The sequence below is a fragment of the Dermochelys coriacea genome, chromosome 11 (assembly GCF_009764565.3).
Source record: "Dermochelys coriacea isolate rDerCor1 chromosome 11, rDerCor1.pri.v4, whole genome shotgun sequence".
Taxonomy (NCBI): Eukaryota; Metazoa; Chordata; order Testudines; family Dermochelyidae; genus Dermochelys; species Dermochelys coriacea.
In genome coordinates, this window is record NC_050078.2 from 20,351,366 (window position 1) to 20,370,329 (window position 18,964).

Sequence of the window (18,964 nt, forward strand, 5' to 3'; positions counted from 1 at the left end):
TAATGAAAGATGAGGCAATATGGAGATGCCCAGGAGATGGGGGGTTATAAGGCTATTTCCTGAGGTGCATTATAAAGTGGCTGTTGCTGCTCCCTGTGGAGGACTATGAGGGTGAGCTGAGGGAGTTTGACTGAACTTGTAAGAGAGTCCACGTTGGTTCTTAGAAGAAAAGGCCAACTACGGGGTACATACAATGTGAAGGCTCAAAGGTTTATGAACTGAGAACTTGGATTCTATTGTGTGAGGTCAAATACTTAACCAATCTTGGGACCAATCTTATTTAATCTTTTTATTACTGACCTTGGCACAAAAAGTGGGAGTGTGCTAATAAAGTTTGCAGATGATACAAAGCTGGGAGGTATTGCCAATTCGGAGAAGGATTGGGATATTATACAGGAGGATTTGGATGACCTTGTAAACTGGAGTAATAGTAATAGGATGAAATTTAATAGTGAGAAGTGTAAGGTTATGCATTTAGGGATTAATAACAAGAATTTTAGTTATAAATTGGGGATGCATCAATTAGAAGTAACGGAAGAGGAGAAGGACCTTGGAGTATTGGTTGATCATAGGATGACTATGAGCTGCCAATGTGATATGGCTGTGAAAAAAGCTAATGCAGTTTTGGGATGCATCAGGAGAGGCATTTCCAGGAGGGATAAGGAGGTTTTAGTACCGTTATACAAGGCACTGGTGAGACCTCACCTAGAATACTGTGTGCAGTTCTGGTCTCCCATGTTTAAAAAGGATGAATTCAAGCTGGAGCAGGTGCAGAGAAGGGCTACTAGGATGATCCGAGGAATGGAAAACTTGTCTTATGAAAGGAGACTTAAGGAGCTTGGCTTGTTCAGCCTAACTAAAAGAAGGTTGAGGGGAGATATGATTGCTCTCTATAAATATATCAGAGGGATAAATACAGGAGAGGGAGAGGAATTATTTCAGCTCAGCACCAATGTGGACACAAGAACAAATGGGTATAAACTGGCCACCAGGAAGTTTAGACTTGAAATCAGACGAAGGTTTTTAACCATCAGAGGAGTGAAGTTTTGGAATAGCCTTCCAAGGGAAGCAGTGGGGGCAAAAGATCTATCTGGTTTTAAGATTCTACTTGATAAGTTTATGGAGGAGATGGTATGATGGGATAATGTGATTTTGGTAAGTAATTGATCTTTAAATATTCAGGGTAAATAGGTCAAATCCCCTGAGATGGGATATTAGATGGATGGGATCTGAGTTACCCAGGAAAGAATTTTCTGCAGTATGTGGCTGGTGAATCTTGCCCATATGCTCAGGGTTTAGCTGATCACCATATTTGGAGTCGGGAAGGAATTTTCCTCCAGGGCAGATTGGAGAGGTCCTGGAGGTTTTTCGCCTTCCTCTGTAGCATGGGGCATGGTTGACTTGAGGGAGGCTTCTCTGCTCCTTGAAGTCTTTAAACCATGATTTAAGGACTTCAATAGCTCAGACATGGGTGAGGTTTTTCATAGGAGTGGGTGGGTGAGATTCTGTGGCCTGCACTGTGCAGGAGGTCGGACTAGATGATCAGAATGGTCCCTTCTGACCTTAGTATCTATGAATCTATGAATCTATCAATGTTTAACCTGCACAGTTCTTAGAGCCCATTTCAATTTGGCTTTTCATGATCTTGGCTAGAAGAGAATGACTTTCTTTGGCCTTTTCTCTCCGTGTTACATGGAAAGTGTCTTATTTGAACACAGTCATAATTTGGTTGATTTGAAGGATTCAGCTGCTATTTGAAAATGAAGGAATCTCTACTCTTGGGGCAGCTGGAGAAAACAGTTGGGATTCACTGATTCATAAATTCTAAAGCCAGAAGGGACCATTCTGATCATCTAGTCAGATCTCCTGTAAACAAGGTCATAGAACTTTCTCAAAATAATTCTTAGACCATGTCTTTTAGAAAAGCAGCCGATCTTGATTGAAAAATTGCTAGTAGTAGAGAATCCACCACAATCCTTGGTAAATTTGTTCCAATGGTTAATTACTCTTCTGTTTAAAAAAAAAATCACGCCTTAATTCCAGTCTGTATTTGTTTGTCTTCAACTTCCAGCCATTGGATGTTATACCTTTCCCTGCTAGATTGAAGAGCCCATTATTAAATATTTGTTCTCCGTGTAGATACCTATAGATTGTATTCAATTCACCCTTTAGCCTTCTCTTTTTTATGCTAGATAGGATTGAGCTCTTTTGAATCAATCACTAATCCTTTAATTGTTCTTGTGGCTCTTCTCTGAACCCTCTCCAATTTATCAACAGCCTTCTTGAATTGTGGGCATCAGAACTCGACACAGATTTCCATCAGCAGTTGCTGCCTATCTCTGGAACTGGAGCCAACTCCTTGACTTGGTCCTTGGCTTAGTTTTTCCTTATTTCTTACTCAGGCAAATGCCCAATGACTTTGCTAAGAATTTTCCTGTGCACCGACTGAATTAAAGCTAACAAAGAACCTAAGGCTATGGCCCATACGAGAGCAATATTTAAGTATAAAGACGGCACAGAGGATTCCATCTTAAGAAAAAAACAAACACATAAAGAAACAGGGATGCCTTTGTCTCTATGTAAATGAAAGATGAATAAGAATCAAAATAGTAGTGTAGCTATCTAATAAAACCATGGTCTCTTTGAAGTAACCAGATCACCATTTATTTAATCGGGAAAATAGCTGGGGTTTTAACTAACTGCAATACAAAGCCTGCATGAATGAGAGAGTGAACAGGAGGAGCTGGGTGTGAGAGTATCTTGGGAAGATATGAGGCTTGAAAAAAGCAATGATACAAGCAGACTGCCTGCAATGGCACTGACTGGATTGAGGTGAGGGGTTGGCTGGCAAGGGAGAGCAGGAAACATTCCTATAGATAAGAAAGGCGAGTAAAAGGGCTACAGTGCTGATCATAAGACTGTCAGTTACCCACACTTTGACAGGAATAGGAATTCAAGAGTGACTGATTGGAAAATACCAATTTCTAAAGGTAGTACAGAGCCACTTTCTTCTTGTATCATTTGCTGGCAGCCAATGGTATAGTTTATAATATGTTCAGACATTCATTACAGCCCCTGTTTTTACATGCTCATAGATTTCTGACAAATTCTCCTTTTCAAAGGAAATCTTCCATGCCTGGCCTCAGTCCACATGTGCCTTTAGTTTAATGTTCGAGCAAACTCCATTCACTCTTTTTGAGTGCTGGTTAAAAAGAAGGGGAAAAAAAATTTTCAGTCCCAGAAAAGCTTTAAAGACTTTTGTGCATGCATTACTCGAAAATGGGTGAACTTTGCAAGTGGGAACTTTCTAGTTAAAGCTTCTGTAGTTTCCAGACTCACTTCCAATTAAAAATAATGGAGTTATATATAACTGAAAAGCTGCTATTGTACTTTACAGCTAAGTTATAATACTACTGATGGGACGGTGGGATGATCTATGTGCATACTACCAATAAATGATAGCTATAGAGGTTTGGGTTTGTGCTGATATTTCACTGTGAAATTCTGCATTTGTGCACACATTTATGGAAGTACACAGTGAAATCAATTGTGAAATGAGTGTTTTAGGGAATTTAATTGTAGCCTGGCCTTATCTAGGGAAGCAAGCTCTTTCGATGACTGACCTAAGTTTACATTTTGTATTTTTCTTATTGTGGAAAATGAAAATTACTGGGGAAGAGTTTTTTTCTTTTGACAGGCAATTTCACTTTCAGGTCCTTAGGAGTGTAACGTTTGGGTTTCCATAAGAATGGCCAAACTGGGGCAGCCCAATGGTCTATCTAGCCCAGAATCCTGTCTTCCAACAATGGCCAATGCCAGGTGCTTCAGAGGGATAGAACAGAACAGGCAAGCATGGAGTTTCAAACACTATATGGCAATATTTTTTTAATATCTGTCCCCCAGATTTTTTTTAATTATTTGTGGAAATGTTAGTAATATCAGGATTTTATAAAAACTTGTTTTTGTTTGTATGATAAAATAAAGATATTTGTTTGTTTGACACTATATCTATCTATCTCATGTGCGTGCACACACACACACACACACGCAATTTGGCTGTGTCCCTTTAAATCTTAATCTATTAAAGTCTGCAGTTTGTTTCTTATAGAATCTAACTCCCACTCATTCTTGAGAGGCAGAGGGTTAAACAGGGCTGCAGTGAAACATAGCAGATGGACAACAGGCTGCCACAGAGTCCGGGGCATGTGCACCACATCTATGAGGTGGACCCACGAGCATTCTAAAGGGCACATTTTGGAGCCTGTAGTGGTAAGTCATCTTGAAGTAACTATTATCTTTTTTTTTCTTTCTAAGTATACTACGTGCATTCAGCTACTCAGAAAATGTGTGTCAGTTTAATTATCCTGTTGTCCATTGCTCATGATGATGATGTACAGAGGCTGTAGGTACTGTTCCCGTGCAAGTCACAGCTGTAACTTGGAGTGAAATGAATACCTGTGGTACTAAATTTCACTAATATTTCACTTATTTCCCTCTGAACATTGTGAAAAGTACTGATAGAAGTGGAGAATAAGGAGGATACACTACAGAATTATATGAATTTTAACAAATGACTTGGGATTGATGTAGGATGGGTTAATTAGTTCAGAAAAGGCAACAGTTCTCTAAACTTTTCTTCATTGCAAGAACTGATCTTGAATTAGGGCCTTTATTCAGATTCTGGAGGTTTGGGGTTTTTTTGTTTTTTTGTTTATTTCCTGGTGCTTTGCCAAATTTGGAAGCAGAAGTACTGAAATAGCAATAGAGACTGCACGCATATTTCCAGCCATGCCCAGAAGCAGAGGGGCAGGCCTCATGGAAATCTCATGAGAGAGCCTATTCTTATGGTCTGCCTTGCCCAGTTTTCAGAGCCTAGCAATCTGGATACATTTCCAAATGCCTGGCCCGATTCTCCTCTAACATGGGTTTAAAACTATTCTAACTCCACTGAAGTCAGTAGTGTCAGAGGGAGAAAAATAAGGCTCTTGGATGCTTAGATAAAATGAACCTGATCTCCCAGCCTCCTGCAATTCACTATCTTCAGTACAGATCCCATGGAGTGATTAAAGGATGGAAAACATGCTTGAGACTAAAACTCAGGGAGCTTCATCTATTTAATTTATCAAAGAGAAGGTTATGGACTGATTTGATCAGTCTGTAAGTACCTACATGGGGAACAGAAATGTGATAATAGAAAAAGGTATAACAATATCCAATGGCTGAAAGTTGAAGCTAGACAAAGTAGGCTAGAAATAAGGTGCAATTTTTTAATGGTGAGGGTAATTTACCATTGGAATAATTTACCAAGGGCTGTGATGGTTTCTCCATCACTGAATATTTTAAAATCAAGACTGGATGGCTTTCTAAAAGAGATTGTCTTGTTTCACCAGGAATTAATTCAGGAAAGTCTATGGCCTATGTTATACAGGAGGTCAGACTAGATGATCACAATGGCTTTATAATCTATGTATTCTATAAACTGTGAATTTTCTTATCCTCCCCACCCACATGGGAGAGGGGACAGGAGAGCTTGGCAGCCCTATTGAGGGCACTCGGATAGTGATCATCCAGCAGCATGTATATGTGTGCATGTGCATGCAAATGTGTGGAGGTCTGCAAGAAGTCTGGCTTTCTACAGCCAGTACTGCTGACTTCCCTCATTTTCTGTGCCTCTTCCTCCTCCTCCTCCTCGTCTCTTGGCATATTGCTTTCTGAGGAGGAAATGAGGCAAAATCAGATTTGTAGGCATTTTCTGAAGACAGCAGGATAGATTCAAACACTTAAAAATCCAGATGTCATATGGTGAATACAATTTGGGGGAGGGACTAAAGCTCAGCCAGTTTCTGACCTACACTGACCCTGAGGACAGATCAGAAAAGAGCTCCTTGTGTTCAGCAGTGGCCTTATTGATTTTTAGAATTTTTAATCCTCCTAGCATAAGAGAATCTCACAGATATGAATGAATTTGCTTCACAACTCTGCTGTGGGCCAGCAAAGTAGTATTAGCTCCATTTCACAGATGGGGAACACTAAGGCAGGGGTAGATTACGAGACTTGCCCAAGGTCACAGAAGAACACTGTGCTAGAACCAGGAGTGGACCCCAGATCTGCTTAGTCCTAGTGCAGAGCTCGACCACATGAATTCAGCACCTTCCTCAGCATATTCAAAACGAAATGAGTGCAGTTGTCCTCTTACACCAGTCTAAATCAAAGTAACACCTACAGTCTAAAACCAGAATGAGAGGAAACTGGGCCCAATAATAACTTGGTCTTTTTACACATTATGCTATCACGTAGAGAGCAATAATATCTAAGCCCAATAGCTTCTCATTCTGTTTATTCCTGTAAACTTAAAAATATTTAAACAAGTTTTGTCAAAAGCAAACTCCGTTCCAGGCTGAAAGAACTTGTTTGCTAAGATTCAGCCCTGAATGAATTGTTATGAGTAATGGACATGCCCCTAGTATGTGGTTTTATAATGACACTTATGATATGATCAAATTAAGTGCACATATGAATGATACTGCTATAATAAGAAAGAAGCCAACACATAACTATAGAAGCCATCACATAATTCTATAATGAGTTCTCAAATACTAGGGAAGGTACTAATGGCACAAAATATTACATTTCCAATAAAGAGATTTAGAGTGAATGCAAAATGTAGAGGAGAAATGACTGGAATCAAACCGACAGCAGATGTCACTGCAACATTCTTCGAATAGCTAGTGAATGAGTGAATATGGCCTAGAAAGAAGGTGTTCAAATTCTTGTATAGCCTTTTTAAAATATGGCTTCTAATATGATTTCTACTAATCATGTAATCTAATTAGTCAGTAATTATACGAGGCAAGGAAAATGAATAATGCTGGCTTTACTGATTGTGAATGTATGTTATATAGACATTGGAAAGTCAGTGATCCTCTGAACCTTAAAGATTTGTTGCAGGCAATGTCTGATGTGATAACCTATGAAAGAAAAAGATTTTGAATACAAAGCTCATGGGTCTTCCCTGCTTTCCACCTGTAGTAGTCATGTATGCCCTGTCAAAGTGGGTGCAAAATGATGCCATTCTAATCCAGTATACCTTCACACTCACGTTGCTACGATGCAACTGACTACCCACGATGCAAGGTGGTAGAGATAGAAGCCTGAGGCGTCAAGGGAAGAAGGTATTTACTGTCTGTAAAAGAATAGAACAGATGTTATATGCAGAGCTTGAGCAAAACAATATACTTTTACTGAGTCTGATAATCGCTTGAAGAATCTAGCCTACAGCTGTTAGTGATAGTGATATGGGCACAGCAATAGGACTGTTAACACATTTAAACAAAGGCATTTAGAATACACATCAAGTGAAATATTTTAGCATAAATCTATACTATATACTGGATTGAGAGAAAGTGAGTACATGGTGATATGGTAGTATAAATTCATTAGTTGCATCAATTTGGAAAGGCTGCACAAATTATTCGCAGGTGATGAAGCCATGTGTGAGTTACACGTGCTGATAGAAATTTTAAATGGGCACTTTAATTTAATGAGCATTTTAAATTTTAAATGGTCACTTTCATTTATTTTGATAAGATGTACATTTCACTGCTAAACTATTAGCGCAGTTCACAAATATTATTAGTGCTCTTTTATATACATGTATACATATCCCTGAAACAGTTGCTTTAGTACCATTAGTTCAGCTATGCAGGCATCAAAAGAAGAGAACTGTACAGATAGTTTAGATAATTTTAGGAGATTTCTACAAAATATCTTTTTCTATGCAGAATTTCTGTTGCTCTTTTAAGGGTTGGTACCTGGGCTAGAAACTAAAGTCTTGTATCATTAGAAAAGATGGAAACTCTCAATGCCTCTTCGTTGGTAGAAAGGAGCCATTTCTAGTCCTTATGCTCCATAAGCTAGACATTGTGGGCTAGATCTTCAGCTGTTCCCTTTGCACTCCCCCAATCCCAGGGCTAGTTTTCCAGCATAGGTTAGAGCAGTCTGTAGGCTTAAAGTTGCTTCTGAAGTTGTATTGTGTGCTGCAGGTAGAGATCTGGACCATCTTGCCTGATTCATCACTGCCATAAATTCTGTAGAACAGTAGCATTTAAACCAGCTGGGTCTATAGCAATCAAATTCTGCAGGACTTTTCCATAAAGGTTTCACTCAATTCAGTGTATTTATACCCCTTTAGTTGCTAGTTGCAAACATTTCTGAAACATGAATATCAGGCTGGTAGCCAACATTAGTTTAATTAAGACAGAATTTTTGTCTTCATCTGCTTTAGGTGGAAGTAAGTAGTAGTTTATAGAAGTTAGGCCAATCAGATGGGGAACAGAGCATTTGATGTGCTTTGCCAGTCACAAATCACAAATGTTGAATGCTGTTTACAAAACAGTTCACAAACAATCCTTAGCTCAAATGGGCTCATAAAACCAGTTGTACAATGATTTTTAATAAGGAACAAATTTATGAAAATTGTGGTCCATTCATGGGTAACACACAAAGGGACAGAGTGATACATTTATTGAATAGAGTGTTCACAATGAAAGATTTGTTGTCATTCAACATATCATGACACTTTTATGTAAGAGTAGGGCTGTCAACACTGGCATATTGAAATTTTCTGAAGATAAACAATACAATTGATCAACCTAAATTTCCCATGATACAGAATGCTTTTTCACTTGCTATCTAAACTGCGCTATGGGGTCTCTGTGAGCTGTTAAACAGTTGCTATCGTTTATCCTGGAGGTGGCTCTATTACAGTGGTGAGTGACATGGTGATTGGAGGTGTGGGGGTGAGACACAGTAAAATATGAAACTATTGCTGTACATTTATTTCCACTATGTTAGTGGATCTGAAGTCTGCTGAAATAAATTGAAATCGGTATTTATTTTCTTCTGTGCTGAGGTCAGCAGTGATGCCCCCCAAGGACCCCACACGGAGGGAGGCCTCAGCATGTTGCTCAGCAACATGCTTACAGAGCAAGTACAACACCAGCAGCAGCTGGGATGAGTGCAGGAGAGTGTGTTGGTCCACAAGAAGTTGGGGCCCTCCCTCAGTGCTGACCAGCATAAAAATTAATAAGCACAAACCAACTTAAACAAAAGTGCTCAAAATATGCCATATGTTTCATTAGAGGGGGTGGGGGTGGGGAGGGACAGTCACATTATATTCTGTAACATTTTGGGATCCTTCCAAATGAAAGGCATTGCCTAAGTGCAAGATATATATCCCTAACATTAAAGAATTGCATAAGGGTCTGTACAGGGACTGTGACTATACAACATAGTCCTAAATGATCTGGAAAAGGGGGTAAACCATGAGGGGGCAAAATTTTCAGATGATACAAAACTACTCAAGATAGTTAAGTCCAAAGCAAACGGCGAAGAGCGACAAAAGGATCTCACAAAACTGGGTGACTGGGCAACAAAATAGCAGACGAAATTCAATGTTGATAAATGCAAAGTAATGCACATTGGAAAACATAATCCCAAAAATATATATCAAATGATGGAGTCTAAATGAGCTGTTACCTCTCAAGAAGGAGACCTTGGAGTCATTGTGGATCGTTCTCTGAAAACATCCACTCAATGTGCAGCAGCAGTCAAAAAAGCGAACAAAATGTTAGGAATCATTAAGAAAGGGATAGATAATAAAACAGAAAATAATATATTGCCTCTAGATAAATCCATAGTACTCCCACATCTTGAATACTGTGTACGGGTATATTGGAATAAAGATATATTGGAATTGAAAAAGGTCCAAAAAAGGGCAACAAAAATTATTAGGGGAATGAATGAGGAGGAGAGATTAATAAGACTGAGACGTTTCAGTTTGGAAATGAGATGACTAAGGGGGGGATATGATAGAAGTCTATAAAATCAGGACTGGTGTGTCGAAAGTAAATAAGGAAGTGTTATTCACTCCTTTGTGACTTTGTCCTCACTCATAACTATTTCACATTTGGGGACAATGTATACCTTCAAATCAGCGGCACTGCAATGGGTACCCTCATGGCCCCACAGTATGCCAACATTTTTATGGCTGACTTAGAACAACACTTCCTCAGCTCTCGTCCCCTAATGCCCCTACTCTACTTGCGCTACATTGATGACATCTTCATCATCTGGACCCATGGAAAAGAAGCCCTTGAGGAATTCCACCATGATTTCAACAATTTCCATCCCACCATCAACCTCAGCCTGGACCAGTCCACACAAGAGATCCACTTCCTGGACGCTACCGTGCTAATACACGATGGTCACATAAACACCACCCTATATCGGAAACCTACTGACCGCTATTCCTACCTACATACTTCTAGCTTTCATCCAGATCGCACCACACGATCCATTGTCTACAGCCAAGCTCTACGATATAACCGCATTTGCTCCAACCCCTCAGACAGAGACAAACACCTACAAGATCTCTATCATGCATTCTTACAACTACAATACCCACCTGCTAAGTGAAGAAACAGATTGACAGAGCCAGAAGAGTACCCAGAAGTCACCTACTAAAGGACAGGCCCAACAAAGAAAATAACAGAACGCCACTAGCCATCACCTTCAGCCCACTAAAACCTCTCCAACACATCATCAGGGATCTACAACCTATCCTGAAGGACGACCCATCACTCTCACAGATCTTGGGAGACAGGCCAGTCCTTCCTTACAGACAGCCCCCCAACATGAAGCAAATACTCACCAGCAACCACACAACAGAACCACTAACCCAGGAACCTATCCTTGCAACAAAGCCCGTTGCCAACTCTGTCCACATATCTATTCAGGGGACACCATCATAGGGCCTAATCACATCAGCCACACTATCAGAGGCTTGTTCACTGCGCATCTACCAATGTGATATATGCTATCATGTGCCAGCAGTGCCCCTCTGCCATGTACATTGGTCAAACTGGACAATTTCTATGTAAAAGAATAAATGGACACAAATCAGACATCAAGAATTATAACATTCAAAAACAGTCGGAGAACACTTCAATCTCTCCGGTCACTCGATTACAGACCTGAGGGTGGCTATCCTTCAACAAAAAAACTTCAAAAACAGACTCCAATGAGAGACTGCTGAATTGGAATTAATTTGCAAACTAGATACAATTAATTTAGGCTTGAATAGAGACTGGGAATGGATGAGTCATTACACAAAGTAAAACTATTTCCCCATGTTACTTCTCCCCCCCTCCACCTCACGCCCCACTGTTCCTCAGATGTTCTTGTTAACTGCTGGAAATGGCCTACCTTGCTTGTCACCATGAAAGGTTTTCCTCCTTTCCCCCCCCTGCTGCTGGTGATGGCTCATCTTAAGTGATCACTCTCCTTACAGTGTATATGATAAAACCCATTGTTTCATGTTCTCTGTGTGTGTGTATATAAATCTCCCCACTGTATTTTCCATCAAATGCATCCGATGAAGTGAGCTGTAGCTCACGAAAGCTTATGCTCAAATAAATTTGTTAGTCTCTAAGGTGCCACAAATACTTTTTTTCTTTTTACTCCTTCTTGTAACACAAGAACTAGGAGTCACCAAATGAAATTATTAAGCAGCAGGTTTAAAACAAACAAAAGGAAGTATTTCTTCACACAATGCAGAGTCAATCTGTTGAACTCTTTGCCAGAGGATGTCGTGAAGGCCAAAACTATTACAGGGTTCAAAAAAGAACTAAATAAATTCATGGAAGATAAGTCCATCTATGGCTAGTAGCCAGGTTGGACAGGGATGGTGTCCCTAGCCTCTGTTTACCAGAAGCTGGGAATGGGCAACAGGGGATGGATCACTCGGTGATTATCTGTTCTGTTCATTCCCCCTGGGACACTTGGCATTGACCGCTGTCAGAAGACAGGATACTGGGCTAGATGGACTTTTGGTCTGACCCAGTATGGTTGCTCTTATGTTCTTATATATTAAACAACACAGTTCAAAATTAAAGTGATACATATTGTAAAGAAAACAGTAAAAATGATGAGCAATGAAGAGTTTAAAAGGCCCAATTTTTAAAGTAACTTTGATGTGGTCTCTCTTTTTGACGGTGGGGAAGAGAAGAGATCCACAAATAATTGCATGTGAAATTTTATGGGCATGGTTATTTGTGGGTGCAGCTGAGGCATCTGGAATTCTGCCTACCTTATCTGCAACTGCAATCAGACAGGCAGATTGTTCCTATTTGCACCTACAAAGAACTGCATGTGCAAAAATTATTTGTGGGTGACAAAAAATGAGATTGAGATTTTTAAAAATCAGGCCATAAATCTTTCACTCATGGACTGTAATTACATAGCATCGTACTGCTGATCTGCTATAGGGCTAACTGTACTAATGTAAGCAGGGTCTGAATGAGCTCTCCCTGACATCTAGTGATGAGCAGGGGGAAAAGACTTCAGGAGCAGACCATGTTTGCATAGACATGCCTACTCTGTCCAGGTGCACAGCAGCTAGAGCTGCATTGCCAAAATGATCAATTATGGCTTGTTGGGTTACACATCACTCTAGTATTTGAATGCAGGGGTAATAAAATGTTGTTATCCTTATTGTACGAGTAAAGGGCTGCAGAATTGTGCTTGGCATGCCCTGACTGAGAGGAGGGTCACCCTCAACTGAACTTCACTGGCTAAGCAGAGCATAGGGATGACAAATCCTAGTGAAGATGAGAGTAGGTGGGGGGAAAGGTGCTCCTACCTGGTGATGTGGACTCTCCCCAAAGCATCCTAAACACCATTAGACCTGCCTGTTTCTAGTGTTTAGTGACAGCTGATTAGATTTATCTGACAGTCTTTGTTTCTAGTTGGTGATCCCTAGAGCTGACAATACGGCTGAGTTAGTCTAAGAGCTAAGCCTCAGACCTTGTGTGAGGACAGTGAATACAGAGACTACGCTGGCTGTGAGGTTCCCCATTACTTGCTGAAATCATCGAGGACTGGGTTAAGTGGTAGAACCTCCGAATGTGGCATCATGGGAGCAGCAAGCAGAGGGGTGGCGGCCAAAGGGGCCAGCAGTGGCAGCTGTGAGCCATTTGCAGAAACAGCAGCAGAGGTATTGCTCAATTGCCCCCCCAACCCCGGGTGCGGGGGAGGTGAAATCTGTGAATGCACCTCTGAACTCTGGGTCTTTGCTAACCAACGACAGCCAACTGTGTGTGAGGTGCAGAGGAGGGAGAGGGGAGTGCTGTGTTAAAAGGCCATTAGTTCATTAGGCTTTCCCACCACAGGGTGGGAAACTGAGGCAATGGTCACTGACCAACATTATATGGGGTCTGATTTGCTTATGGTCACATGCTTTTGAATGTGATGTTTTCCCACATTAATGCCGCATTCCCTTTCCCTTTTATTAAGAGTTCTCTTTTGTTATACACAGACTCAGTGCTTGTGAGTGGGGAAGTATTGCCACTTAGAGGTGGCTGGGGTGATGTTAGGTTTTTTTAGATTACTGGGTTGGGGCTTGAGATGGCTCTGTTTTGTATTGTTAGGAGAAATGCCTAGATATTGAACCTGACCTTTGTTGCTGCCGACTCCCCCTGGCAGAAGGGTTACACTAAATACCAAGTTTATCTTGTTCAGTAAACTATCTAAAGTATAATGGTGAGAACCAATTTAATAAATGAGCTGCTGGAATTAGAGAGGACAGTTCTAGCCTTGTGAGAGGGTATGTGGGCACATATGTACAAAGCTTGGGGAATTTCCATTTTAATAACAAGAACCTTGGAGAAACATGAACAATAACTTGTCTGTTCTTTTCAATGGACAATTCAGTTGTCCTGCAAAATGAGATTTTGCTAGCCTAATACAGAAATCGTGTTATCAAGTCTGGCTTACATCAGTATGCTTTATTAGAAGACAGCAGAAGTAATTCTGCAAACATTAAACAAGGTCTAGTTTTTCCTTTTATCAGACTTAATGAATAAGATTAAATCGATTCAAAGGGGAGTCAAATAAACTGATCTAACTGTGGGCATGGATGTCTGGTCCCATCTATGAATGCTTTTGAGTTTGGCAACAGTTTAGAAATATCCCCGTTTGGCCTTTAGAATATCCCCTCCAAAGCCCTCCCCACAAACACCATCTCTTGGAAGACCTTCATCCTTTTGTAATGTCTGGTCAGGGCTTTTTTGTGTTCTTGGCCTCGTTAATGTGCTCAAAACATTGCACAGGACATCTTCTTCCTACTCCCATAGCTCAATCTTTTCTCTGAAGTGATTACAGACTTCAGTTCTGCACTGATGGGATGTTTCTCAGACTAAGACAAAGTGTCACTTCAGCTTGATGCATATGTCCAGTGGGCTAGTCCAAGACTCTGAGCAATTCCAAGATAAATTCAATATTACACCTCTTTCTGCTTATAATTGCTCTCCTTTTCACATGTAACTAATAGTTGATCCCAAATGTCCTGTCTGTACTCTGGCTTTTCGTTAACCATGCTCAGTACTTGGATAGCACTTTTCCTCTCTGAAGCACTTTACAATGTTAACTAATTAATGAATCCTCAGAACACTCCTAAAAAGCTGGGAAATAAGTTTGTGCTATTATCCCCATTTTACAAATGGGAGTAGGAAGGCATAGAGGTTATTGACAGACCCAGGTGTACAGAGAGATTCATCATTAGAGCTGTGAGTATAATCAGCAGCTCTATGCTCCAGCCACTACAACACTGTCTCAGAGTATGTGTTACTGAATAGGCACTGTCCCTTACTTTAGGCTCAATGCAGCACTAACATTGTGGAAGCAATGAGGTTGAATAATATGTGCTTCATCCTCTTCCAGGCTGGATCCTCAGCTCGTGCAGCTCAGTATTAATCCACTGATTTAATTGGGACTAGGTCGATTTATAGCAGAATGTAATGTACATCTTTTAGTGCAGGATGAAGGTGCATGCAGCTGAAGCAGAGGTGTGAATGGTGTAATCAGAGGTTCTTGGGCATCTGCTAGAAAAACTGTACAGAATGACATTTATTGGCCCATCCCAATAAAGGGCAACACCCTTTGAGAACATGGGGCCACTGGCTTCATTTTCTGTAGCTATGCATCACCCCCCACCCCCAGGAAAGAAATTACATGTATGGAAGGAAATTTCTACAGGTAAAAACCTTCAGTTTATATGATTTGCTGCTAGATTTGCAGCAAAAGTCGATGTAGCACAGACAGGAGCAAGCTGCTGATGTGGGCTGCTTTCCAGTTGTGCCCTACCCAGCAACCCAATGCCATGGAGCCCTTCCTACTCCGTTCTTACACAATGGATTTCCAGGGAGGGAGTATCCTTTCCCCTTCCACTTGTTTGTGGGCATTTCTGCCGCACCTTACTCCTCACTGCATAGTGCAGAGAAACGGAGAATGTGGCTGTTGATTATTTTCAGTATCTACTGTAGCTATTACACTACATATCATCCAAGTTATAGTGAATAATACAACTCTGTACACTATAAATACTGTTGTTCATACATGTGCAACTCCCATAGTCTAGTTTACAAATGTTTTAATCCAGCCTTCCTCGGTGTGAGGTCTAAGCATTGGGAGTTAAGTGACACAGTGGGTTATGGTGAAAGCTAAGCAAATTTTGGTAGAAACCTCAACCTGTCCAAAATAGTTTTATTCAAATGTATTAAACAGAATGTCAACACAGGGCCTGCTCCAGCAAAGGATTTATGAATGTGCTATATTGTAGTTTAGCAGATTACAGACAAGATTAAAGTTAAGTATATACTTAAGTGTTTTGGTGGTTCAGGGCAATAGGGGCTTCAATCTGACAAAAGGGAAGTTACTATCTTCTTAGAGGTTTGGATGGTAATGCTGTGTGGTGATATTGCATCACAATTCCAAAAAGGAAATGCCACTGCATTTCACTGTATGAGGAAGAGTTGAGAAACCAGCTGTGCAACAGCCCATCCTGAGAGAGAAGTAAGGAAAGGAGGGCTGGCTGGTGTACTGTGGCCAGCCCTGAAAATCCCTGAACTCCTGCTGTAGCCTCCCTCTGGAATGCAGGTCGGGGAAGAGGTCAGGTTACCGGCAGCTGACTTTGGGCCTGATGCTGCTCCCAGGGTAGCTACATGAACACTTCCAGTCCAATACGTATGCAAGTCTGAGTAACTGCAGCTTTTAGAGTCCTTAGAGTCCAGCTGTACACAAAAAGCCGGTCTAACCCTTCACTATAGCAGACCTGGCAGTCTGCTGTAATACATATTTGTGTGACTATGGGAGTAGGAGCAGACATGCAGTGGTGTTGTGAAAACTAATTAGTTAAATTTGTTTAGAGTTAGAAAAATTATAGAGCTACGCAAGGGCTAAGTATTGACAGTAAGTTGTGTAAAATCACAGAGTTTTCTCGGAGAGAGGACTTCAGCCCTAAGTTTCCTATGGTTTTGGCTTTGTAGGGGGTGCTGCACACAATGGGACCAATTCCGGTCCTCACACCTGCCCCATACGCTACTACAGCAGTGTAGGGAGGCTGTACAGGAGCTGCAGGGGGCGAGGAGAGACCTTTCCTGGCACAGGAGCCGGTCAGAGGCATGCCTGTAGTGGTGAAAGCGATGGGTGTTCTGGGCTGCTGCACGGGCTATAGGCAGCCCACTGAAGCCCGGGGGCCATTTTGACCTCTGCAGCAGCCCTGTTAGGTAGCACAGCACAGAAGCTAGCCTCAAATTCCCACTGAAATGAATGAGAATTTCACTTAAACAAGGACTACAGAATCTGGCTCATGGGTAATTAAAGAAAGAAATTAACACAAACATCTTTTGCTTTTATGAGACACACAAAACACCAAATATGTATTTTTATTTTCACTTGCTAAGCTTCTGCTCTTACACTAAATGGCATCTGTTACTTGGAATGTGATTGTAGTATGTTGTGACTTTTTAGTGGGGGCAGGGAGGAGGGCGGAGGGTTGAAAGACCAGATGCATTGATATAATTTGTCAGGCTGGTGTCGCTCTGGAGATGCCAGCTAATCTGTGTTTCTAGAGTGGCTCAAAGCAGCAAGTTGTATGGGTAATGCTGGCCCAAGCGGTTTTTTTACTTAAATATGTGGCACTTTGGGTATGTCTACACAGCATTTTAGAGCCCCAGGTCAACACACTCCGGCTAGCAGGGCTTGTGGTAGCACTCTAAAACAGCGGTATAGACAGTGCACTGAAGTTGAAGTTTGGCTGGAGCTCGGGCTCTGAAGCCCACCCCTCTTCCCCAGGCTTCAGACCCAGAATTCCAGCTCAAGCTACAACTTCAAAGTGCTGTCTATACAGCTGTTTTTAGAGCACTAGCACTAGCCCCAGTCTGTTGACCTGGGCTAGAAAGCTCACTCAAAAATGCTGTGTAGACATATCCTTTGTGTTTGCAGTTACACTGGTGCAAGGCTGCTGGCTTCCAGTGGTGTTACACCAGCATAACTGTTAGGATATAGATATTCAGGCCTGTCTGTAAAGGCCTATACTTAAGTGTATTCTTATCATTTAGCTAGTTATAGAAGTATAAAAGAAAGAATCAAAATCACTGTATGCCAGTGTTGGCCTTCTCTTACTGTGACAGTCTGAGGCCCTGTTTTTAGGCTAAGGCTTTTGGCTTAGCCGCAGAGGCACCATAAGCTGGGAAGCGAACGGTCACATCCTCACATTCCAAACTAGTCACATTGAAATAAGGTGCTATTGGGCTGTTAGGCATTATCAGGACAGGATTGTATTCCTATCACCTCCAGAGGAAGGGAAGTGCCTAGAAAATGTAAAAGGAAACTTAGTTTGATAGCATCCTGTCTGGCAAGAACTCATTTATCAATAGCTGGGATGTGAAATTCTCATTTCTGTGTTGTTCTATCACTGTAGTCCCCATTTCCCTATTGTTTGTCTGTATAATCTCTGTCTGATTCTGTGATTGTTTGTCTGCTGTATAATTAATTTTGCTGGGTGTAAACTAATTAAAGTGGTGGGATATAATTGGTTAAATAACCATGTTACAATATGTTAGGATTGGTTTGTTAAATTTCAGTAAAATGATTGGTTAAGGTATAGCTAAGCAGATCTCAAGTTTTACTGTATAGTCCGTAGTTAATCAGGAATGTGGGGGGAAAATGGGGGGGGGGGAGAAATGGGAAAAGGGATGGGGGAATTGGAATCATGTTTTGCTAAGGCTGGGAATGGGAACAGGGACACAGGTAAGGCTCTGTGGCGTCAGAGCTGGGAAGGGGGACACTAAGGAAGGAAACTGAAATCATGTTTGCTGGAAGTTCACCCCAATAAACATCGAATTGTTTGCACGTTCAGACTTTGGTATTGTTGCTCTCTGTTCATGCGAGAAGGACCAGGGAAGTAAGCGGGTGAAGGAATAAGCCCCCTAACAGTAACTGTAGGCAGAATTTGGCTCTGTATCTTAGAAAGCATTGCTGTCCTTAACTATCATATGTGAGAGTAATAATGAGCTGTGGGAAAAGTTTGATTATGAAACCATAGGAAACTTGCCTGGTGTAATGTTTTTATAAAAGTTAGAAATATTCCATGAGTCAAATCCTTGCCCTATTCAAATCGGTGACAAAACTTCTATTGACTGCAGAAGGGCCAAGATTTCCTCTGAAGTGCTTGTTGAAAAGTTTGGGAACCTCAGCAGATTTACAGCTTCAAATTAAAACTATATAAATATTTAAAATAAGTGAATTTGGCATTTAAAGTTGAGTTTTGATTAAACCCTGGACTCACTGCAAAATTAAGGGAGTGTGAGAAATGACAATTGAAGCCAAAGAAATTTTCTTGCACACTACTTATGAATCAAAGCAACAGTGTTGCATACATTTCTACTACAGGGTTAAAACTGCCAACCCAAATGTTACACATAATATTTTTTTTATTTGCTAAAACAGAAGATTCACTTAGTGTTGGGAGCATGGATACAAGGGCCAAATATAATGCATGTTGAATTCAAAAAGTAATATTAAGACTCAACAGTTGAAATTTCAAAAAATATTATTGGGACCATCC